Source organism: Miniopterus natalensis, chromosome 4 (assembly GCF_054644295.1).
Source record: "Miniopterus natalensis isolate mMinNat1 chromosome 4, mMinNat1.hap1, whole genome shotgun sequence".
Taxonomy (NCBI): Eukaryota; Metazoa; Chordata; class Mammalia; order Chiroptera; family Miniopteridae; genus Miniopterus; species Miniopterus natalensis.
This window is the reverse complement of record NC_142084.1, coordinates 58,375,633-58,401,358: the sequence shown is the minus strand read 5'-3', so window position 1 is coordinate 58,401,358 and position 25,726 is coordinate 58,375,633.

The window sequence follows — 25,726 nt, the reverse complement described above, 5'->3', positions numbered from 1 at the left end:
GGCACCTAGAAAGCAGCTAGGGAGTCAGAAATGGATTCCAAATTGGAGGTTCCCCCAGAAGTTCAAGAGCAATTAACAGTGAACGGGACTGAGAGCATCTCTATCTAGAATGAGCACATACCAGGACAGTGCCTTCACCCTTCAAAGGAGACAAAGAAATGTCCAGATTAGTAACAAGAAATCCCACAGCTTCCTCACAGCAGTGCGAAAACTTCCCATGACAACTCAACAACATTTAAGCCCAAAGGCCAATCTACTCCAAGTATACATGGTCTCTGGATGGAAAAGAAAGAAGATAGAAAAAATATTTTTCATGATGAGATGAGGCTCAACGCTCTTTCCCCTGTTTCATGCTTTCTCTGACAAGCCTGGGACTCCCTCTCAGCCAAAGGAGCTTTGCTTGTGAGCCAGCAAGCAGTAGGTCACCACATGGACAAAACTGGCTGGCCTGGGTCAGAAATTGTATCATGCCTACTATTATGGTTACATTTAAAGATTGCTCTATTCAGTCCTTCCAGTATAAGAAACAGATTAAACCTAGTGCTTGGGCTACCAGCACATACACCTAAAATGTCTCTATCACAGATGCAGCAAGAAGTTCCTTCTGTTCACCCTAAAATCTCTTAGTTGCCTGTGCCTTTGTGATTTGGGGGTGCAATGGGTGTGGTCATCCAGGGAGGGTGGTACCAAGTGTGGAAATGGCCCAGAGCTTGCATGGAGAGAGAAGTCAGCCCAGTATTTAAGCTTCAGAAGCGTCCCCAGTAAACCAAGCCTCCCTGTGGGAAAATCGGGCTGAGATCAACGGAGAGATGAAGCAAAGATACAAGAGTGTAGATGGCTCTGTAACTAATTTTCCTTTGCGTTGGGTGGGCTGGAAGGTGGTGGTACAAGCAAGAATCCCATAAAAACCCACTTAAAAACAGGCTCCTCTGAATCTATAGTAGTTATGTCACCCAAAGAACAGGGACTACTAAGAATTGTGCTTTCTAGTACCTAAAAAAAAAAAAGCGAAACATTTCTTAAGCATATAATTATTTCAAAAGAAATTTTGGGATCTGGGGAAGCTCAGTGAGGTGACAAATTCCTCAGAATCAAAAACCAGTGTTGGAAGCATATTGTCATTGTGCGTGCGTGCGTGTGTGTGACTTTATCATATATTCCCACTCACCTACTTACAAGTCTCTCTCTATATATAAATATATATTTATCATTAGATTTCCCCCTTCAAATCAACACCAGTGTGTTCCACCTTTGGTATACATTTTATCTTCATTTTAATTCATAGACAGACCTTTATACCATAAAAAGAGAGAAAGAGCTGAGAACAGGCAAAGTAGAACCTATGCAGAGTTGTCTGAAATGCCAGTTTAGCCTTGTTAAAGAGCAAAGCAAACCTCTCAAATACAAGTCAAAATGTCTGTTATTAATACACACTAGCAATTCTTTATGATCAGAGGAAGAAAAGGGAGGGGAAAAACAGAAATATTATGAAATTGAATCTTAAGCATTTTTCTTTTTTGTAGCCATGGCAGGTATTCTGAGGGAAAGCTTGCCAGCTGGAGAAGTGACCCCCCTCCCTTTGATTACTACTAGCTCCCCGGAGCTGGGCAGGAAAAACACACATACAGAGTTTCTCTAAAGTATCATTTTCAAAGATCTTTAACTTACAGACCTTTAAAAATCCCATTTAAAACATATTTAATGAGTTTGAGAAATGTCTTACATATTTTGGCAAAAGACACAGCAAAATAAGGGTTGCCGAATCAAACCAAGTATCTAGGAGTCACAACCGAGCTGTGCTCAGCTAAAGGGAAGTAACTCTGTTCAAACACACAGAAGAAAGGAATCAGTTGCGGACAATCCACCTTGTAACTTCTATTCAAGATTCCCTTCACCTGGTACCGTCATTGTCCAGGATTCTTCTGAAAACCTTGAGTCTTTATGGCATTGCTGTCTTGGAGACTACAAATATTTCCAAATCACCATCCCTCTTAGCACATGGTATGGAAGAGAGTTCCAGAAGGTTTAGAGAAGATGTGGGCGCTGGGCACAGAGTAGTTCACCACCAAATAGCAAAACACGTAAAATCAACCTGGAGAAAACAGCAAAGTCAACAAATCGAAAGCAGCCCAAATCAGAGGAGAATGCTATGGAGTCAGTGAGTACCATATTCCATGCCAAGAAGTTGAAATTGGAAAAAAAAAAAGAATGAAAGTCAGACATAAATCAATATCGAAAGCTTAAAAAAGTCAAAGCCAAACCAATGTTTCCTTTTTCCCCCTACGCACACACCTTTTGTTCTAAACCCAAATCCCAAAGGCATTGAGATCAATCATTTTATCTGGAAGATTCAAGTCTGCAGAGACACTTCCATTTGATCACTTGAGTCCACAGAAATAAAGCACCTTTGGAACCAAGAGTTGTTCAAGAATCCTAGTGTCTTATTCAATGTGTTGAAAAAGTACAGTTAAAAGAATTAGAATAATTCATCGAATGACAAACACAATAATATTGACTCCGGTGAACAGGCAAAAGGGCTCCCCAGGACAACTCACAACCAAGAAGATAGAGCACAATAAAAGGCTATGACGTTTCATGAATATTCTGTGTTATAGCTTTGAACTTTATTGCAAAGCAAAAATATATATTTTATATATATATATTTTTTATCTACATTTCACCTCTGACATTGTACACAACACGAAAGCACAGGAAACCAAAAAAATCATAATGAGGTAGATACATAACACTTACAGATGGAGGAGACTAAAGAGTTTAAATTTGGCTTAATACTGTGGTCACCAATGTATGCATTTCAACACAGCAGCAAGCATTGATTCACAGGGCAAGAAGCCCAGTGATCTCAAATCCAAAAATAAGCCCCATTAAAAATATACTGGCTTCAAAATAAATTTTTTTTTTCTTTGAAAAGTCAGGGAATCAGATGTGTTCAATTGCAAACCCTGGTGAAATAAAGTTTTTGTTTTTGCTTTTGTACCCAGGGGGGGGAAGATATAATATTCACCTATCTAATTTGGAGTAACCTATCCCATGGAGTTCCTCTATGAATTCCTGCTGGTGGGGTTGGGGCAGCCTTAGGAGCTCCATGGCCAGGTGTTTGTAAAGGAGCAAGGCTTCTTAGTTTTGCTAGAGTAACCTTTACCTCTGCAGCCAGTGTAACAGGGTCCACTAGCCTTCCGGGCCCTCTAAACATGCCTGGAAATGACTGCAAATCAATTTAGCTGTGAAGCCCTTGGCACGGATTTACCTTTCTAGGACCATCTGCTCTCCCAGTGGGTGAGGCAAGGAGCACCTTACTGGTTTGGAACACTGGAATCATCCCTTTCCCTTCATCATTTCCACTTACAGCCTTTCCAATGGAGAGCTGAAAAGGCCATCTTCAGCCTCAGTTTTAACTATAAATGCACTTTCACTGCAAAATGCAGCGTCAGGCAGTGGTAGCTGCCACAGAGACCGACATCCCCCCATCTGATGCAGTGGATGAAAGGAGAATGAGATGAGAGGGGACCAGGAGAGCAAGTTGGCTGGTGAAGGCAGCAGCTGGGAGAACAGAGCCATGAAATGATCAACCAAGGAAGGCTCAGCTCCGGCAAGTGCCGCTGGCCCGTGGAAACCCAAGGGTCTCCAACCAGAAAGCCAAGGAGTAACTTGGGTTTGTCACCAGTGACTAGAAGACCCTGGAGACCCTAGAGAAAAATCTGGAGGAAATAGGGCTCAGAGACATTGATGGAGCTAAAAGTGGAATTGAATCAAACTCCCTTGGACTGTTTAATGGTTACTCTTACTCTGGACATGGTCCTGCTTTTGGTAGGATTTGCTCCACTGGGAAAGGGCTGGGATCAGCTTCAGGCCAGGTCATCCTCAGGCAAGAAGGAAGACAGAGGAGTCCTGGTGGAATGCTTGGTGAGTCTGGGATAATGGCAGGATGGGGGAGGGGACTGACAGGCAACCGCTTGGGTGAGAAGACTGGTACAGGAGCAGAGTGCACATCAGGGGAGCTTGAAGTGGGCCTGTGCTGGGTGGAGCCAAGCCCTGCTCGCCAGAAGCCAGGCTGCTGGCTGTCCTGTTTGTGCACTGTCTCCCCTGTGGGACTGTGAATGCCCTAAGAGAACATCTTTCCTCTTTGTCTTCCCAGTGCCTAGCAGAGCACCTGGCATGCGCAGGACACCGTCGAGGATGAATTGTATTTGTAGAAAATTCAACAAGAGTGTGGTTTAGAGGAAGAAAGGAAGGTGTACACAGTGTAATAAGAGCTTTGAAGACCCTAGATCCCCCAGCCCAAACCAATAATCATGGGCTTCCTCTTGCCTTCCTAGATGTATTGTGAGTCAAGACTCCCATTTGAATTTTGAGCATAAACCATTAAAGCGAGAGGGAATACACAGAAGTAGAGCCCAGTGGGAAAGGAACTAAAACCAACTCATCTGAGTGCGTGTAAACAGGTCACAGCAAAGCTGGGCAGCTGCCTGAAGCCTGGCTGGGCCATAAGGTCAGGGTCAGGCTTGTGATCAGTCTTGAGCACTTAATTTCAGGAGAAGTCAAGGTGAGCGTGTGACCCTCACCCTCGCCTTGTGGCAGTTCCTGGACAAGGCAAGGCCGGGGGCACTTGGAGTGTCCCAGAGCTCACTAGTCCAGAGACTAGATCTCTGTCCCCTCGGAGGCCCAGAGCAAAAGGAATGAGTCTGGACTGCAACAGGCGGCATTCAGGTATTGTAAGGGAGGGCTCTCTGACTGCAGCACATGGAATAGTGAGGGCAGGCAGGGAGCTTTTCCCCCGGAGGCCTTGGAGAATAAGTTTGCTGTCTTTTTGTCTATGCCTGTGAGAATGAGCAGAACTTAGGTGGTGTCTGAGTCTCCTTCAGACTCTGAGATTCCATCATTCCTTGTGCTCAGAAGCAGTCCCAGCTCTGCTCAAGGATGGGGGTGTTCTCGTGGATAACTGCTGCGACTGTGGCAGGCGGAGGGGAGCGGGCGAGTGCGCGCATGCGCGTGCTCCACAGAGGCTGCCCAGGAGGCATTAAGCTGGCATAACTGTTCAAACGTGTAAAGCATGAGGCTGACTGTGGAGAAAGAAACTGTCAGGTTCATCATGGCCCTCCCCCACCTCTCTCCAACCTGCCTTTTCCCATTTCCATTCTCTGTTAGTCTCTCATTTCTAGTGGGTGTTTTCCCCCCTCTTTAACTAGTTCGCATAACAGTGAATATCACTTTCTTAAGCCTAATATTTTGATGTTGGTCATTTCATTCCCCGGCTTAGGAATTTGTTTTTAAGTGGCTTTCAATGGTTTATCATCCCAAATCCAAATTTATCAGTTTAGTTGTCAAGACTTTCATCAAATGCACTTTCCTGTCTGGCTATTTTATTACCTCTCTGGTATGGGTTAGTCACAGAGGTCACCAGGATCACCCCTCTGATTTAGAGATGGGGAAACTGAGGCTCACAGAGGGCAAGCTACTGGCCCAGGAATGGTGGGGACAGGAGCAGGATGCAGGTTCCCAGGCTGCCTCTCTCTCCAGCCCAGCATGGGGGTTTCCTGCCTCGCCCCGCCTAGAATCATTCCTTCTCTCTACCGTGTCGTTGCCATTATCTTCAGAATCCTACTCAAAACTTACCCTGTAAAGCATCAGTTTTTTAATTTGCCCTAACTCTAATTTTCAACTCTTTTAAGGGATCCTTAGAGAAATAACCAACTTATCTAAAGTCCTCTCACCTTTCAAGACCACACATAACACACCCTCAGTAAGGAGACACAGAGTTCTCAGGACAACCAAAACAGACTCTTAAGTGCTTAGAGAAAGGTTCTGCGGAGCTCTCCAAGAACTCATACTGAACAGGTCATGGTCAGAGTAACCTGTGGGAAACAGGTGTCTTCTGCCATGGGACACCTAATTGCATAAACTGCCACTAAACTTTTAGTCTCCTACAACCTCTCACTCCTCTCTTAGCATGCACGGCCATCTGCAAGGAAACAAACATGCCAAGGCTTCCACAGTCCAAGCAGTCCCTGCCAGGCACTTGGAGCGCCCTGAGCTACCTGGCCACTGTGAGCCATTGGGGGAGGGTGTGGGCAGAGCCTGAACCCTGAAGAAGAGTGAGACCAAATATCCAGGTCTGGCCCCCAGCTGTACTCGACTGACCACAGGACCCTGTGAGATCACAGAGGCTCCCTGAGCCTCAGCTTTGGGGCTCCAGGGTCTACATTTAAAATGGGATGAGATTTCTCATCTTGCAAGGTTACTGAAAGGTTTTAGATGAGATAATTTGTATGAAGGCAGCCGGGACAGAGCCTTACACATCATTGGCACTCAATTGACGTCAGCTGAATCTGAGTTCTCCTGTCCTCCCAAAAGGGTCTTCTGTACTGTGGCTGATGTCACCTGCTTGGGTCATGTTGGACTTACTCTGACACCTGACATTTCTGACACTTTAGTAATCCTAAGTACTTCTTTCCTCTAAAGGAACTGTCCCTCTCACTCATAGAAGGAAACACAGCATCTCTGGTGGGACTCCTTCTTCAGAAGCAGTACTTGACTTCTCTGGCCCTGGTATTCATAGCTGTACACCCATGAGCCCGAAGGGGTCTCAGGTGCCAATGGATGGCAAGAAGTCATCTGACAAAGCCACCACAACAGGACTCACCCATTCTGATGATGGGGAAGACTTTGCTCAGCAAAGGCTGTTTACACTGCTGATGAACCGTCAAGCCTCAGGAAGACAACTTCCCTGAATCTAGATTTGTTGTGAAACTCCATAATGCCATGGCCCCCACAGGTGGGCATGTCCCCTCCCAGAGGAGCAGGTTGTCACAGCCCCAGAGTTAGTATCAAACACTCTAATTCAGCCCTGGTGGGAGAGCAGAGGATCTGGGCCACTTCCACCCTTTGGTCCCTCTTCATTTTGCCCCGAACTCTGAATCTCACAGCTAGCTGGAGGTCCTGGAGCCCCAAAGCTGTCTGAGGGCTTGAGTATTGATGGGCAGGCCAGAAAAGAGTGGGGTCACGGGGCTGGAACTTGCCATCTGCTGAGAGGACACCTCTGGCTCCCCAGCCACTTTTTAAAGACAAGTTGGCTTCTGGAAAAGACTCCTGGGTTTGTGCATGCAGGACCAGACCCCATGAAGGCCCAAAGTCTCCAAAACTACCTCCAAGGGCAAGAGGACCTCCTTTACAGGAGGAGAAAGAAATAATGAGTGATCAATTCCTGGGATGGCTCTGCTCAGGCAAGACCTATGGGAGAGGAAGGAAGCAAATGAACAGCACGACATGAAGATCCCCTGAGTAGCTGAGAGTCTGTGCAGGACGGGGGAGGCAGGAAGGAGGCCCACAGAGAAAATGCATTCTCGTCAAAGGACTACTTCCTCTTCACCCCAGAGGAATTCCATCTAAGCTCCCACCAGCCATGGAGTGGAAGCATATTGTGCTGGAGCAGTTCGGCAGTGTCTGAATTTTAAAAACTGTCTCGGATGGCTGGGCCACCTTGTGCAAGATTTGTATGCCGTGTGCAAAACTCAGACTTGTGCAGACAACCAGAGAAGTTGAGAAGCTGCCTTCTGCGCGCAGGGCTTCCCCTGCCTAATTTGTGCTTTGTCTAACCCCATGATCTCTCTTCTTCCCAGCGACTACTTTCTAAAACCCTGTGAAGGCGTGCTCGGCCACCCTGGTTCCAGGGCAGTTTATAAATGCACTAGAATCCCGTGTTCTGCTCTCGAGCCAAAAGTGTATTTTCAAATACCTCCAAATGGAGTGCAACCTGAGGGCTGACTTCCTGAGCACTTTTGATGTAGTCTCTTGAGGATTTGCTTTATATCTAACTTCCAAAATAAAAGCAGATGCAGTAACCCCACTCAGGCAAGTTGCCGTTAGCGGCTGGCAGGGAAGGAGGCATATTAGCAGGAAGCTGTGCAAAGGTAGGGAACTAGGATTTGGCACTGGGCAGAGCAGGGAGGATAGGTGGGAAGGATGGACTTGGCATAAAGATATTAATTCACCCTCTGGGGATAGGTTACTCCATATAGACGACCACGAATATGGAAATAAACACCTGGGTCAAATCCTTCCCAGAGCACACCAGGTCCCCGCCAGGGTCTTTACTCAGGACCAGGGCGTAGGCGCTAATTTAGTAGCAGGGCAGGTCCACATTCTTGCCCAACCCCGAACCCCAGAGGTCACATGCTCACTGTTCCACTTAAGCCAAATTTTTTGTTCTTGCCTTAAGTCAACACATCCCCAAAACATATCATATAAAAGTAAACTTTATAAAGAAAATAAATATTTTGAATCAAAGAGATGAAAACAAACTGTAAACATGTAACCGAAACGTAGAAATACACATCAGTTCACTTAGGGAACCAAACAGGGTTACGTCGAATCAGTTTCATTAAAATGAAAGAAAAGGAAAAGCTTTTCTCGGGAGCTCTTACGTTCAGGAAAAGAATCACTGTAGCATGCTCACCTTGAACCAGGGGTTGGATATTGTGGTTCTTGTACAAAGGAAAATCTGTGAGGGGGATGGAGATCTGAGGTGAAGGGGGAGGGAAGAGAAACTGGAAGATTGCATAGTTGTGAAACAGTGGCTTCTATCAAGGTGAACAAGTGCGTCATCTGATAAAATAGCATTTGATATATATATTTTCTGTTCATTTCTGTTTACGATCTTTTCTCTGTCCACCGAACATTTCAGACACGGAAGCGTATATACAGAACACACACACACACACATGCCAGCACTGAGCCCGAGTGACACAGCCAGGCTTCAAAAAGGACCCCTCGCCTCACTTGTGTCAGGCAAAGTTTGGGTTCCCCGATACACTTTTGCTACAGCCTCGCCCCATTTCTTGTCAAAACCCATATCTTGGACGATTTCCTTCTTTAGTAATGAAAGGGGGCAGGTGAGAATGGGGGCGTTGAGGAAAGCACCGGAAATGGTTCTGTTTTCTTATTGAACTTCGGTGGAAATGCCTCACATTTTGGTTGGAGGGGGTTCACAATTTTGGAGAGATGGGGGGGAAAAACAATTGCGTCTTTTTTTTTTTTTTTTAAGCGTTCTTGAGGTAAACAGTATTGGTTAACACCTTAGGCAGCAGACACACGTACAGCGCTGCTGAGAAACCTTAGAGTTGGGGGCGGGTGGAAAACACCACCAAATGTAACATCGACGCTCGGAACATTCAGAAAGCACATCCACGTTTTAATTTACTTCCCTTTCCTCTCATTCAGCCAACTCCTTTGAATAACATAGAACAGAACAGGAATAGGAATAATTTCCTACATCATACTGGGCATCCCTTACCCCATCCCACCGCAGAGCTCTCGTGCTCACATCCTAAACATTGTGAACCAACTGAAAATTAAAATAAAAATGAACATACTTCACTTTTTTCATTCTTTCCATCTGCCTCAAGCATATATATATATATGTATATATGTATATATACATACATATATACGAGATAGTTTACATTAATATAGGAAATAGCAAAGGTCTTTTAGTTACATTTATATACTGCATCTTATCTTTATTTTCTATTCTCTCTCTCTTTTTGGATAAACAATTGGCTATAACAATCTATAGTAAGGCTGCACAGAAAGAATTCTGCATGTTTTGTTTTTCTCTAAGAACCAAAGTTTATAAAATGAGGTTTGATTCTAGCACCTTAGACAGTATTAGTGATGTTGTTCCCTTGGGAGAAATTAGCACTACCCAGCACCCCAGGTGAGTCTCAGTCTGTTCCACACTTTTCAAAGGTATTGCCAGAGAGAGGACCACAGCATGGGGGCGGTGGAGGAGCGGGAGGGGGCACGACCGAACCCCAGGATTAACGTCTCAGCAACATGCAAACAAAACCTGAAACACCCGTCAAGTTGCTGTCCCCAAATTAATAATCATTTAGTGTTTCATCACCGCCAATGAATCCTTTTGAGTTACCCTCCCCCGTGAGGTAAGGAACATTAGGCTGTCCATTTTAGATGGGGAAACTGAGTCAGGAGACAGATGCAGGTCAGGGGGTCCCAGAGGAAACAGTCTGAGCTAAGACGCAGAGCCAGGGATGCCCAGTCTCGAGCCTCTTAGTCCCAAACTGTCCCTCGTCACCTCGTCACCTTGGGTGGGTGAGTTGAGATTTTGGAAAAGCAGTTTATTGGCCACTGAGGAAGCAAAACAAACAAATGAGTTTTTAAAAATATCAGCACCAAAGGAAGTTCAAAAGAAGCTGCTCTTCGCTCCCTTGTCAAACGTTCCATGGAGACAGCAACTTTCACAAGAAAAGAAGAGAGAGCGTGGCTCGGGGGTACCCATCCCAGGTGCGGGCGCCCTCCCCGGACGTCGGGGCCCCCCACGAAGCGGTTAGCTCCAGCTGAGCAGGACCTGCGTTTGCAGAGGGATGGTCAGCTCCCACCAAGGCTGCCTCAGAACCTCGACCGTATGATCACCTAGCCACGGGAGCTCTCCAGCTCTGCCTCCGTGTGTACACGGTCCCGCTGAAGCCTTCGCTGCTCTGGCACGCCCCCCCCAGGGAGAGTACTGGTGCTGCTGTTTGCTGCAAGCGGCCGCCCCGACCGGGTTACACGGGAGAGAAGCACCACGAGAAAAGGCACCGCAAGGTTTCGAGAAGTGAAATTGTTTGCTGTCGCCACCCTGACCTCACCGTGGTGGGGGACCAGAAAAAGCCTTCCGTCTCTAGCAAGGGCCCTGGAGCAGCTGATCCCGACCCGTGTATGCCTGTCCATTTCCACTCAACAGGGAGAGGGGGAAGGAAGAGGCTTGACGTGGTTCTTTTTTACTGCAATTTCTTTTTGGCTACTGGAAAAGGAACACACTTCCATTCTAAAAAAGAAAAAAAGGGGGACTCGGACATTGGAAACAAGCCCTCCTAAAAAAGTCAGACTACGAACAAAAAAATCTTGTGCTAAGGCAAGTTCTACGTGGAAGTCTGTCGTTCTCATAGGATTCCTTGGGGGCAATGCGTTAGGAAAGAAAGAAAGACAATGCAGGAATGACATCTGTAGGCACCATTAACCACAAATAGCACCGGGTCTAGAGTAATGAGGACAGATAGATGTCCACATCTGTCCACATAGCTGAGAACCATGAGTGTTGGCTGAGAATCAATATTACTCCATCGAGTCTGGCCAAGCAAACTGGAAGCTGTTGGCCATTTGGAGCACCAAGAATGACGTGTGCCACTGACAAGCCAGAAGGGGATGGGGGCCAGTGAGGACTGTGCAGCGGATGTTAGATGGCATTTCAATTTTTACTAGTTTCTTGCCGGCCTTGAAATAGCCTTTCCTGTGTTTCTCTTTCCAGGTGGGGGCTATACTCCACATGGCGATGGGGAGCCTGTATTGGTTGCAGGAAGGTCTAACACGGGGTGAGGGTTACAGAGTTCTCCCCACCAGACATTTCCCTTCCCTCACTCCTTGTCTGGTTGGAAGAGGGAGAGTCAGCTGGCCATGCTGGTGTGATCTGTAAGGCTCCCAGTATGTGCTGTCTAAACCCATGGGGACCAGGATTGAAATGGCTCCCTGCAGGGACCTCTCTTCCCAAACTCTGGTCAGTGCTCTGCCTGCGCACAGGAGCCGGGCCCGGGGGAGTCGGGACTAGCAGTCTCGGTGGCATACTTATTTAAACGGAATTCTTTCTTTTCCTTCTGGTTCCTCGAGCTGGGTTTTTTTTAAGTTCAACTTGGTTTTCAAATTCTGATGCTTATCGATACCAAAAATGATACTCCCATTTCAGTGTGAGGAAAATGAATGATTCCTACCTATTTCCAACAATCAGAATTATGTATCCAAATCTACTTTTGGGTCATGGACAACAGGGACAAACAGAAGGCTTCCGTCAGAAGTGCCCTCCGTTTGCATAGGCCTTCTCTAGCACCTTCATGGGACAGAGAAAAGCCCCTTGGCTACACCATCTGGCCCCGCCCCCTCTCCCAGGTCTCCTTTTATGTTATTTCCCACTCATATGCCTCCTGTTGTGACAGACATGGGTGTTTGGGAGTCTCTGTCTGCCCATGGTTTTAGGAGAATGGCCTCTGCCCATTCATTTGTTCCTTCCAGGACTTCCTACAACTTCCTTCTGGACAGGAAATGTATTGCTGGCCTTTGAGTCCCTGCTTCTTTGTTGACCTAAGGCCATGGTGTCCCGACCACAGTCCCAGCAACCACAGTGGGTGGAGTCTAGTTAGGAAAGTGCAGGTCTGAGCTGCTGGGATAGGGAGAGCTGGCTCCCCCAGCCTTCCTCTCTAGCTCCTCTTGCGGCTGCTGGCCAAGGGAAATGGCAAAGGAGAAAAATCCAAATCTGTCATTATTACTGCTCCCTAAATGAGGCCAAGTGGAAGGTGCTATCTGCAGCAACCAGGAGCATTGGTTTGTAGCACTGGAGAAGAGACATATTGCCAGGCTCAGCTCACAGGCCACCTGCTCCAAAGGCTTATCCCTCCTTTTCAGAGTCAAGAGCTCCCTCTGCTGGGCTCCTGCAGCACTGGCTTTGTGCCTCCACGTATTTATCGCAAGCTGCCTTCTGCCGGAGTTCTCAGAGTTTTTAGCCGAGTCATGGTGGCCAGAGAGTGTTAAAATGAAAGGAGCATTTTGGAAACAAAGATGACTAGAGAGGCTAAATAATTGGTCCAAGGTCACACAGTGTTGGGCCAGAGCTCAGATTTACTGATTTCCTACTAGAAATCTTTACACTAGCCTGTTATGACAAGTGGGGATTAGCCTTTCTACCTTCCAAATTTTCACTCAACATTTGCCCTCCCTTACTGCATCACCCATGGCAGGGACTGTGCTTTGCATATAATAAGTGCTAAGTTAGATGAAATTATGTTTAAAGAAAAAAAGTTTCTTTTTCCATTCAAAGGGGTTCCTTAATTATGTAGTTTATGTCTTCAGCCAAATGCAAAGGTCTCTCCTTCCCTGTAACACAGATTTCACATAAGCAGCACCTGTGCAGGTCAGGTGTGATAAAGGGCAAGAGTCCCTTCTAGCCTTCCTCCCACTGTCTTTGGCTAAGCCACTGCCCATAGACCTGCTCCTGGGAGATGGGGCTAGAAATAGGCTCATTAACATTCCCTTAGTTTGAGAATTTGGTCAACACCAAGTGGCCATAAGCCTACATGTTCAGGAGGGCTCAGCTATAGTTCACTGTAAATTATTTTTAAGACCAACAAACTTTGGAAACTATATTCTACTCACACAGCTGCTGCTCAGAACAGGACTGTTGATGAAGATCAGATACACAAAGGAAAAGGGAAGAAAATATTCCCAGCTGGACACCAGGGTGAGTCTCATGCGAGTGACTGAAGCTCCTACAGCAAACGCCCACCTCATTGAATTGGACAGAGAGGGACTAGGGCATACACCATTGGCTTGGAATTGCCAAGTTCTAGAAGTTTCCTTTGATGGGCGCATGCCTGATCATTTGTTCCGTGGGGGGAAATAGCTGGAATCTCAAAACTAATGGTGATGATGACTCTGCTTCTTTTAAACCCTCAAATCTACACACACACCAATTTCTCAGACACAGCTAATGCTCAGAGTAGATAGAAGCAACGAGAATATTTTGTTAGCCCTTTAGGGAAAACTACAAATTTTATGCACTCAAGACTGAATTACCTGAGAATTTCAAATAGTTTTGCTCTATAAAGAGTCACTTAGCAGTGTCATCAGTTTTATTGGGTTAAAATAGGTAGAATGACTGGAGAAAAAGTATCCCAGAAAAACTAAACACGAAGGTAAGAAAATGCCTTTAAAAATAACCATCATGTTGAGCAGAGAGATTGGATTCCAGCCTTCTGAACCCTGCTGGCTGCCTCCTCTCACCAGGCAGCCAGGTTGGGAGAGCCAGCGACAGGTGAACATGTGGGAAGGCCCCAAACATCCCTGCAGGGGGAAGTCAGTGAGGCCAGAGCTGAGGTTCTGTGGCCTGTCCTCGGGCAGATGTGCTAGGAAACGCTGAAAAGCTCTGCCCAGCTGCAGAACAATCTGCTGCTCTGAACAGCAAACCACATTCTAACAACCCACAGAGGCCTAGAGGTGACAGTGAGGCTTCAGGGGGCTCTCTTCTGCATTCTTTCTCTCTCTTCCCTTTGTGCTCCCCTCCCGCTCTCCCTGTCTCCCTTCCTCCCTTCCTCCCTCCCTCTCTTCCTCCTTTCCTGCTTGTCTATTTTCTTCCATAACAAATTTGTATTTTTTTTAAAGTAAAAGAAAAAAGCCACATAGGAAAGCAGGGGTGCTCCTACAGGATTGTACTGTCGTCTTCCCGTGTCCTACCTCCCAATTCCTCTCCTTGTACCCCAAGGAGATGCTTTTCTGTAATACCCCTAGAAAAATGGGTTTCTCAAAAACATGGCTCGTCACAAAAGAGTCTCTGCAAGGGAAAAGATAATGGAGCTATTATACACTGGGGGTTGGCACTGGGGATAAAGGACATAAACATAGGGGAGGAGGTAGGTGTCCCATGTGCCCCTGGCCTGACCATCTGCTCCAGCTGGCCATGTACCACCCCACAGGAAGCTGGAGACACAGACATGCACTTGTGAAAAGTTAGGGAAGGGGACCCCAAAGTCTGCTCCTGTGGAGTGGGGCTTGGAAAGGTTTCTGGGGACTTTGTCCAGACCCTGTGGTTTTCTCCCACCTAATGCAGTGGCTCTCTTACCAGTACATGTCTAGACCCCCAACATTTCAAGACATGGCTCCCATCGCTGCAGGTGGCCTCCCTTGCTCTTCCAGTCAAAGGAGGAGACTCACAATGGGATGCAGGCAGAAAAGAAGGCTTGTGGCTCAAAGCACTGAGCTGCATTAGTACCTTGGCCCTCCAGGTAGCTCCTAAGGCTCTTTTCCCTTCTGTGGACGGACTCTTCCAGCGTAATCAAGTGCCCCGGCTCTTTGGGTCATGTGAGTGCTGTCACCAGGCGGGAGGGAATTTGAGCCTACACCTATTTCTTCTCAGGTCTGTCTGACAGACTTGTCATGGCCGTCCCTGCAACAGGGAGGGATGTGTCACGGCTCTAAAACTGGTTCTGTCTCCTACAAAGCGATTGCTCTGAAGTATCTCCCATCTGTTAGCCTCACCAGAAGGGGGTCACACTTACTTTCATGGGCCAGGCTCCCAGCACCTGCAGGTATGATAATGCAGGGCCTGACCCATCAGGCTCAGGCTTCACGGCCACAGATCCCGGCAGCTAAAGGACATCCACCTAGGACCTGGTCCCCAGCAGTTACTTCCCACCTTCTTTTTGTATGCATGCTCCTCTCCTTGCTCCAATGACAACCGTGTGATTTGAATTCCAGAAAGTGAAGAGCCATTTAGAAAGCCGCTGCCCAGAGACTGCAGGCTCCTTGGTGAACCTGCTGGGAAAACTGGGAGCAACTGGAGATTCTCAAAATCCCAGCATAGCCCTCCACTGGCTTCCCATTCCAGATGGAGGAGGCCCAGCCCAGGGGAGTCTTCATGGCCAGGGCCTGGGAGAAAGACATGGCCAGAAAGACTGGGGCTATTTCAAGTCCGGCAAGAGCCCTAAACATCGGAATCCTCTGTTCCATCAACTTTTTAAGCCCTTTAAGAAAAAGATACATGCATATATATACATATGTGTGTATATGTATGCATATAAATGTGTGTGTATATATATCCAGTATATATATATACACATATACATATAAATGCCCAACTGGCACATTTATGTATCCAGATGTGATGACTAAGCTTAGAATGCAGTTATATGGTCACATACTGCAAGCAGGCTCTCCAGTTCTACACAATTCCTGATCATCGCAAAGTCTCAGATCACCTCACAGCTTATGTGGTTTTCGCTGTTCTCTCTCTTTCATTTTATAATCATTATAATTTCAAACAAATAAGAATGAAGCCCTCATAATGAGGAGGTGCCAGAGGTTAGCTCCATGGCAGGGTTGGAGGGGCTCCACTCTGCCTTGGACCATGACACCTTGTGGGGCCTTCTGTGGGTTGGTGGCATGATGCCTTAGATAGCCCAAGGGTTATGAAAACTTGGCATGTTCACGTTATCGGTGAGTGTCCCCAAGTGCTGAAGCTAACAAATCTGCCTCTCTCTCCTGCCCTCCATCCCCATAGGTCTCCCCATAGACATTTAATAAAGGAAGAGAGGGAGCCTGACCTTGCCCTCCGGCAGGCTGGACCCATGGGGAGGCTGAGGCCGCTGCTCAGAGGAGCGTGGAGTGAGCGCCTGGGCGGCTGCCGATGTGTTTGGTGGAAGCATGCAGCAATAGTGGCGTCAAGGCAAGTGAAAGGGCAGGCAGGTTGAATATGAGAAACACCCCCACCCTGGAGCAGTATGCCGGTAAGGACTGGCCTACGGAAGCAGGTCCTTTGGAATCAACACCAAGGTTGGAGCTGTCATGAGCACAGGCTAGAGAAGGGCAGAGGAGTGGCTGAGAAGCACAGAATGGTCTGGGCTAGGCAGCACCAAAGCTGAAGACATCCATTCCTCAGGTCCTGGGTTCAAGGGAAAGGACATCAAACCTCCATACTTACTAGTGTAGGTTCCTAAAGAAACTCACATGGGACCTCCAAGTCCTGCGTCTAAGGTAGAGGGGACCACTGTGGACCACTGAGTCTCACATCTTTTCTCAGCAACAAAATAACCCTCTCTTTCTCTTTACCCCTTCTTCCCTCTGAAAGGAAAAGACAGTCATTCTCTTCTTTCCCTGAAGGCTGGCATCATGTTTGCAAAATGACAAGTGGTTTCACTCTTGTTCTAAAACACAGAGGAAGCCCCCGCTGAGCCCTGTGGATATTCTCTCTGTGGCACGAGGATTTCGAAGGATTCTGGGAGATAGCCCCCGTAATACTAAAAGAGCATCCTTAAAGCTACAAGGCTCTAGGGCACTTCTAGGAAGCTCTGATTTGGGGATGGAATTCTGACCTGCTTAGCTCAGCAGGGGGGTTGGCTCTTTGTAGAAAGGAGTGAACCTTGGGCCTAGCACTTGACAAATAATTTGAGATGTGCTATATTTTTAGAGTATTTTAGAATCCAAATTTGATTCCTTGAGTGTGTCTGGGAAGGCAAGAACTTTGCACATAGAAAAACAAATGAGAGATTTAAAAAGGCTTTGTTTTAAAGTTAGGCAGCTAAGAAATTGAAAACTCCACCACCACCACCACACACAAAAAAGTAGCCACATGTTCTGATTTGTTTTCTAGTAAAGGCCCTTGTCTTTGGAAGCCAAAACTTTCCAGCAAACAACAGTGAACCAGACTCTCCAAGGACACAGACCAACCCAAAAGTACCCAGCTGTCCAGCACACACAAACCCTTCTCTGGGGCTGGAGAGAGAAGATGAAGGCTATGGCAAAACCGAAGCCGAGCCCAGGAGGAATGACAGAAATCATAGAACCATATCCGCTGGTCACAGGACATGACCACTGAATATTTGCCGTCATTTTCCCTCAAAGGAAGAATAGCAACGAATATTTGTTTGCTTCTCAGAATAACATCCTCTGATGGAAGCCAAAGCATTTGAAGTTCTTCCTTCTTGACCAAATACTTGGGAAGGAAGAAGAGAACATCTTGACCCACATTGCGATAACTGTCATTCTCTCCTCTTGTAATTTAAAAATATCTGTTAATCGAAAAAATAGAAGAGGAATTAGATCACTATCTCCTCCCTCCACAGCACCTAGCCATGGTGCCTTGCACACAGTAGGTGCTCAACTAATGATTAAAAGGATTTAAATAGAAAGCAAACTAACTTGATAACCTTCATCTTTTACCCTCAAAGTACTTTTCCAGACATTCACACCTCATCCTCACAACACCCCTGTGAGGTAAGTAAGCAATACTCTTTCCCTCTTTACAGAAAAAGAAATTGGTCCCAAGAGTGACTTGACTTAGGTCTGCAGAAGGATAGAGTCCTGAATTCTTTACTTCCAAGAACATGATCACTTCACGAGAATGTGCCTTTCTTTTCTTTAGATGCTTTCTCTGGCCCTTTAGTAAAACAATAATGCTTAAATAGGTCACTCAGTAAAATCAATTTCCTTTGTTTGAAAAGAATATGCTTTGCTATTTCTGCCCCAGAGTATGTAGGAAGTAACGAGTAGATGGTTGCACATATTTTCCCCCACATACTTCTGGAAGCCCTCCTCTTCTTTAACATTCTTCCTACCCATCTACTGAATCATTTTGTCCTCGGTGGTTCCACATGTCCATCTTCTCATTCATAAATGCCGTACAGTTCATTCACCATCCATCCCAGTCAAAAAAGAGGTGCCGATGAGAACGGAGAGCCAAGTCTGAGGTCTCATTTATTCCTTCCTTCTGGTTACCATCAGACATACCTAGTGGAAATAAATAAGCCAAGCAGGATCTGGCCTATCCACAGAACAATCAGAGATACAAGATCAAACAGAAGTCATTATTGAGTTCCAAACTCTATCTGGTCCCTTGTGCTGTCAAAACAGTAATATTAATCTTGGTGAGCAGAGTCAGAGCAGGTGGGAAAAAAGCTCTAGTCAAGGCCCCATAGTCAAGGAGCAGAAGGATTTGTAACAACAACTGGGACCTGCCTGGGTGAGTTTGGGACAGTCTCAGGAGGTGCCTTTGTGTGTATGTGTGTGTGTGTGAGCACGTGAATTTTTACATTGTAATACACTGAACTCTGAGGAAAGGGCCAGAGCCAGGGCCAGGTTAACTGACCTAGAAGATTTGAAGCCTCTTGAATTTTCCCTTCCAAGAAGGTTCTCAGAGCCAATAGAAAACCAGTGTTGCAGCCGGCCCTCCTGGAGCACTGGCGTCCTCCACTGCTCCCACCTGCCCTCACTCTGGCTCAGGTTCCTAGAAGAATACGAAGGTTCTTAGGATGGGTCTGTTTTCTTCCTCAAGGGTATCTTGGTAGTTGAATTGAAAACAGTCAAACCATAGGAAAAAGAAAAAAAAAAGAAAAAAAGGAAAAAGAAACTCAACTAAATTTTTCCAGTTCAAATGATGAGGGGAAAAATACCCCAATTTATATAAAAACCCTTAGTGATATTCCCCAGCCCCCGTTTGTCTCTGAATCTGCCTGCAGGCTCCACTCAAAGCACACCAGGGAATGATTGAAACCTACTATGGGACGCACAGTTTGGCTGATGAGACATTTAAAAAAAAACCCACACCAAAACCAAGGTTTTGTTTCTGTACTCTGCAGAGAGGCAAAGAGAAGGCGAGTCCATTCAATGAGGTGAGCCTCAAGGTTGGAAAAGATTGTAAGGAAGAACAAAAGTGAGAGAGATTTCCTGAAGCGCTTTCAACCACCTCAAAAACAGTCTCCAAATACTCCCCACTCACCCATTCTCTTGTCTGCCCAAAGCTCAGCAAAGATCAGTTTTCAAGTGGATCCTTCCGTATATTCTCCGATACTTTAAAAAAATCCACATCGGGACATTTGGTTTTAGAGTTGCAAGTGGCTGGCTTGAGCTGGGTGAGCCCTGGCTGCCTGAGCGATTGCCTTCCGCTGGGGTCACAGTGCGTGAAGCATCCAAGCACCACGGGCGTGGGCCTCTCCCTGCCCGGCTCCGCTGCGCCTCCTGTGGGAGGCCAGGTGCCACCGCACCTGGAGAACGCGCGATTCTTCTGCGCTTCCACTTCCCAAGCAACGAGGTCACCACTCTTCCCTATGTGATGCCTTCGCTACAGGCAATAATGACTGACTCCTCGCAGCATCCCTGAGCTTTACAGATGGAGAAACCAAGGCACCGAGAGGTGAAGAATCCATGATCACAGTGGGGGGACCCTGAATCAGCCTGCGATATTTCCTGATCTTTCTGGGTCTAAAGAAGAGCTTCTAGGAAGTCTACGGCTAAAACAAATCTTCTAACCCCACTCTAGCCTGAGGACCCCAGAGCCATGCTGAGGATGGGAAAACAGACCAAGGGAGTTCATCTCATAGGCAACCTTGGTTTGAGGAAACATTTTAGGAGTAGTCCTTCCTGGATGAGCATGGATGAGCTGATGGACTTCAGTTTCTGGTGTGGGGTCTTGTGATTCGAATTAGGCATTGGCAAGGGCAGGCATCTCCTACGGGGGCTTGCACACTGTACTGTGTGGGCCAGGGCAGGTGCCCCTTAGGTCCCGCCTGCTCATTTCTGGTTTCGTCTATTCTTAGCCCTTGACACAAGGTGTTGGCTGTGTGCAGGGGGAACACCTATGGTTGTCCGTCTGCTGCCCTCAGGAGCTGCCATTAATAGCCGTCCCATGCTTTGGCTCCAGTACCTACCAGCCACTTCCTGCCAGCCAGTGCAAGGAAAGGTACAAGGAGCAAGAAGGCACAGCTCCTTCCCAGGAGGAGGGGAAGAAGCAGATGGTGCCCGGGAGAGTCAAGTAAGGCAGACAGAACCGGGCAGGCAGAGGAATAAAGCGGCAGGCAGATCAAAACAGTGCCCTTGTCTTTTGATATTTGGCCAGTAGCACAAGATGCGGTGTTTTGAGCGAGAAATAAAACCTTCAAGATAGCTACGGATGGGTGAGATGAGGCTTATGTTGCCAGTGCAGGAATTTAGATTACACATCTTTTTCCCCAGTGAGGGGCTTCAAAAAAATAAAATCTCTGAGAGGGCAGAGTTGCCTTTTCACTAGTTTGAAATGGGGACAGGCACACATTGATTTAGGATGCTCTGGGGACAGTCCTCTCACAAGCTCAGGGCTCTGCAGCCTGTGATAGGCTAACCACTGCCATTCCCACGTCCGGCTGTGCGTGGGAACGGAATGTTGCTGCTCTGAGTGGTCCGTTTTAGATGAGATAAGGACACAGGCTTCAACCTTGAAGAATTGCCCATTTTGTTCATTTCAGTCACACCTCGACCTTAAGAAGAGGAGCTGATGCTGGTTTAAATTCATCGCCAGTAGGGTAGCTGTGTGTGCTTCATGAGGCGGGCTGCTTGGCAGACTCTGGTAATAGGGACATGTTTGAGAATGAGGTGAGCATAACTGCTACCTATAAGGCTGATCCAGCCACCCGTCAGGGTCTCTCTCAGACCTCCCTCCCACTCATCAAGGTCCTCCTAACAGTTTTCCAGTCTATACTGGGAATATCACTTAGTTCTAGGTGAAATTAATGACAGTGAGCTCTCTTCTTTTCAGTCTCCAGATTTAAATCCCCTCCCCCGAGCCAAATCTGGTAGTGTTATACTAATTTTATTTTTAGTTTGGCAGAGAAATAACAGATTTTAGGTTTTTGATAAGAAAATCAAATGAGTGTACTCAAGGCATGCCCCCTCATTAGGGCTACCACCCAAAGCTGCTCTCATCACACCTAGGAGGCCTGAAGAGCTCACTTTGAATTAGGAGTCACTTTCCTTGGCAAAGAAAATGCCATCATGTGTGACTACCCTTTTTGAAAGCCAGGATCAGAAGGGCATGGATGTCGTATGTGGAATACAGCCCCGCCCTGTTCTTTCTTAGGATCTGACATCCCTTCCTCCAGTCCAAAGGCTCTGAGCCTACACTTGCTGTCCTCTTTTTATCTGTTCCAGGAGGAAAGTTTGCTAGGGGCTAGGGCATCAGGGCTTGGGGCTCGTTATAGAGCCCCCACCCCAGGAGCAGGGGGCAGAGTGGGTAAAGGGGAAGTGTGCTTCCTCCATCAGGCATATAAACACCGCAGGGGAGTTTCAGTGGATACAAAGGAGTGAAGCCATGCCTGCTTAGAGGTTCTCCAACAAGATCAGCATCAGAAACCTCTTCTCCTGCCGTGACCATGTGGGAGAGAGTAAAAGTAGAGGGAGAATGGAGAAAATTATGTCATTTGGCTCTTCTAAAAAACCCACAAATTTTTCTCTCCTTAAATAAGGCCCCTGTTGGGACAGGGTCTGATGCCTTTGACATGAGATGCCATATAGCCAATAGTATCACCTTCTTGATCATGATCCAGGCAGATATTTACACTTTGAAACCATCCTGGGACTCACAGGTCCCATGAAAGGACAGACTAGGTCATGGGGCCCTACAGTACTGGGTGACTGTGCTCCGGGAGGTTGAATGTGGGGGATCTGGTAGGTGTGAGGAGCCTCTGGGGCCACAAGGAAATGTTGTCTCCCTTGACTGAAATGGGACATGTTGGTAGCATGTACCATTAAGAGAGATGGGGCCTGTTACCATAGCAGCCCAGTTCTCAGCTTCTTTGGACGAGTCTGAGCCTGCAGAGCAAGATGAACCTTTGGGAGACAGTGGAGGAGTGTATTTGAGATACAAGAAACTCTGGGGTGAGTAAGGTCAGTGGGATGAGTTAAACCCTCTTAGTTCCCCTCATAATGGTCTTAAGAGACATGACACTCCCATTTGGCATGTCCCAGGCTTGTGGCAATGAGCTCAGGTGACATGACCTCCATACTACCAGAGGAGTCTGATGTTCCTTTCAATGTAGAGGACAGGAGAAGAGGCAGATCGACGAGGAAGGGAGAAAGAGAGCTGCAGAAATGATGCTAGAAAATCAGCCAGCTTTTAGAGATGCTACCACATTTCTGAGAATGAAAAGAAGGGCCATATTTTCTTTGTGGTTGTGGGCATATTTGCTGGGGGGTGGCAGTAGGAGAGGAAGGGGCATAGCTTCCTAGTTTATTCTGTAGCTCCCAGTACAGTGTGCTTATCTCCTACCAGAACCAAATATTGAGAGTTAATTTAATTTCATCAGTTCCTGGGCAAGAAGTTCTTCCAAAGATCTTTTTAAAAAAATATCATAGGTGTCTGTCCCCCCGGGGAGTAACTAGGGTTGTATGAGCAGCGCCTCATCGCCCATAAGGGGTCTGTAAGGGGCTCAGGCAAATGGAAGACTAATGGCAGATTCCCAGTTTTGGGGAGGCCACCACCTCTCGCTTGGGGCAAAGAGCTACCTGCTGCAGAGTGGCCTGGAGGATCTGGGTTTTCAAGACCAAAGTCTTTAGGATAGAAAGACCCACCCCCCAGGGTGAACTCAGAGCACTAAGAGCATGGATTCCCACCCTGCCACCCTGCAGGGGAAGCACACTAGTGGGGGAGGTGATGGCTGGGACCCGTGGAGAGGGTTTCCTGGCGATTGAAAATGTGGGGACTTGCTAGAGGCTAATGATACTGAGAAGACAGATGCAAACTCCCACCTGGACGTTCTCTTTTTGTTTCCCTCCCTCTCTTCTGTGTTTTCTACTTCTTTCCTGACTTTTCTTCCTTCTTCCGTCCCTTTGCAAAACCAGCTTTCCCTGCTGCTGCTCTTAGATGCATATTTTCATTTGCATCGTTAGGAAAGGAGCTGGCATGACGATGGGGGTGGGGAATGACATGCCCTCCTGCCTGAGTCTTGCAGAGGCCCGTCCAACAAAGGTTGAAAGAAAGAATTTCCTAAAGGTCCTGTGATCTCATTTGTTCCCAGTGGCTACAGCCCCAGAGGGTCCTCCCTGAGTTGGAAGTGATCACCCCAACTTTTAGTGCTCCAGGTCAACGAATGTGAGCCATTTTCTCATTTGCATGTAAACATAAACACACACACACACACACGCACACGCACGCACATGCTGGATGTGCAGTAGAAAAATAGAGCTGCAATGTGCTGAAATGAAAGAGAAAGGAAACAAATCCAAGAAGAGACAAACAAGCCAAAGTGGCACAGGTCCCAAAGGGATACACGGGGGACAGCATCAAGGATTGCTCTAGTGATGGACGTCCGCAGGGCTTCAGGCACACGGAGCCCTGGAGCTGAGGCAGACAAGAGCTGGGACCCTAGCAAGCCCGGGGATGGCTCTCTCGCATGGCCTCACCTCCTCCAGCCTCAGCAGAGTAAGCAGCGAGCTAAGTCCTCAGTAGGGAAAAGCACCTCCGGCCAGACTGGAGCTCCCAATGAAACACTGAGTGGCCCGTGGGCCTGTGCCTCGGATGGGCAGCGACAGGCCCACGCGGCTGGTCCTCACCAAGTCCTGGTGTGCTCTGTGCAGCGTGCGTCCTAGTGCGTGGGCCCCGGGACAGGCTCTCTGCACCTTTCTCCCGCCCCTCCTTCCCTCCGGGGAGGACCCCGGGGGCCACCGAGTCAGGGAGGGGGACGGGATGGCACTGCAAAGTTTAGTGCCAATAAAGGAAATCAAAGGGGTCTGGACAAAAAAGGGAGCATCCAGATTTACAACTGAACTGAAATTTAAAACTTGGGTGGTTTTTTTTTTTTTTTTTTATGTCTTTAGATAAACAGTGAAGAGGGTGGGAAGGAGAAGCCTCTTTGAATAATAATTTTTTTTTAAAAAAACAACGCAAACATAAAAAAAAACACAATTCCTCAATGTTTAAACTTTTCTTAAGAATAGTCCAATGTGAGGTCTTGCACCTTCAACAGTTATATCTGGAATTTTTTAAAAAATTGCAGCTACACACAACAAAGACTAAGAGTATTTGCTAAAAAATATTGTGTGTGTGTATATATATATTTATATATATATCTTTTTGTGGAGATTTTTGTTTTTGTGATTTTTTTTCTTTTCCTTTTTTTTTTTTTTTTTTTTTGGTGCTCAAGTAGAGATACAATGGGATTGAACGATGTCCTAGAACAGAATATTCCTTACAGAAGCAATACTTTGAAAAATAACATTTAAGAAATGGTTGAACATACTTGTAACACCTCTCGAAATTCAGTTTGGTACAATGAGAAAATAATTAAATCTTCACCCAAATGACACTGCCTCTAAGACCCAGAGTACGCTGCTGGTGTGAGTCTCGCCATCCAGACAGGGGCTCATATTCCAGCACCACCCCCTCCTTCCTGCACCCCCCACCAGCCACCTTCTACTCCACCTTAGTCGTACCCAGAGTCTGCCTTAGTGCGGTTTTCTACATTTCTGGCAAGACCTTGCAGCAGACACATACACACATATATACGTGTGCTATGGGCACACACACACACACACACATACACACACACACACGAGCACACGCACACGCACACAAAGTTGCCCACTCACCCCAGATGCACCAAGTGAGCTGAATGAGTTTCAGCCAACCACAATGGTGAAAGACAGAAGCACCAAACAGTCTTTGAAATGGGTCAGTTATTACAATTTGACGTGGTTTGTTGTTTTTTTTGTGTATATATATATATATATAGTCTAATTTTCCTCTGTGTTAATATTTTTAAAAAGCACAAATGAAAAATGAAGAATTCTTTCCAGATCAATTTAAGGCTTCCCACCAAATGGAAACAGAAGAGGCCTTACACAATATCACATGTGATAAATGTATACCTTTCACGGCCTTAAAATGACAGACCTAAATCATTTTTGCCAGTCACTGATTAAGTATTGTGCCTTTAAATTGATGTCGTTCTTTTTGCTACTATGCTGAGTTTTATTATTACTGATTTTCTTTGATTAAGTAGATGGAAATCTCCTTTAATTTGCTTTAGAATTTCATGTTCTTGTCGAATTACTAGGGTGGCTTTTTTGTTTTATTCTGTTTTGTTTTTCACCAGGAAACAAATGTGATCCACACTAGGTGAATGTTAAAATGGCACAAGGTCAGCCTTCAAGTAGCTGTCCCAGCCATTTGAGTCCCAAATGGCCATTTGGCTCCTAGAAGGCGCTGTTAAGTTAGAGACAGGGACAGGAGAGGAGGGAGAGAAACCGAAAAGAGATTGGGGTTTCTATGCCTTTGCTTTTGGTGAATTTGTTTTCTTCAATACAAATAATCAGATAGGAAGAATGATTGCTTTGTGTTTTGTTGGTTGGTTGGTTTTTGTTTCGTTTC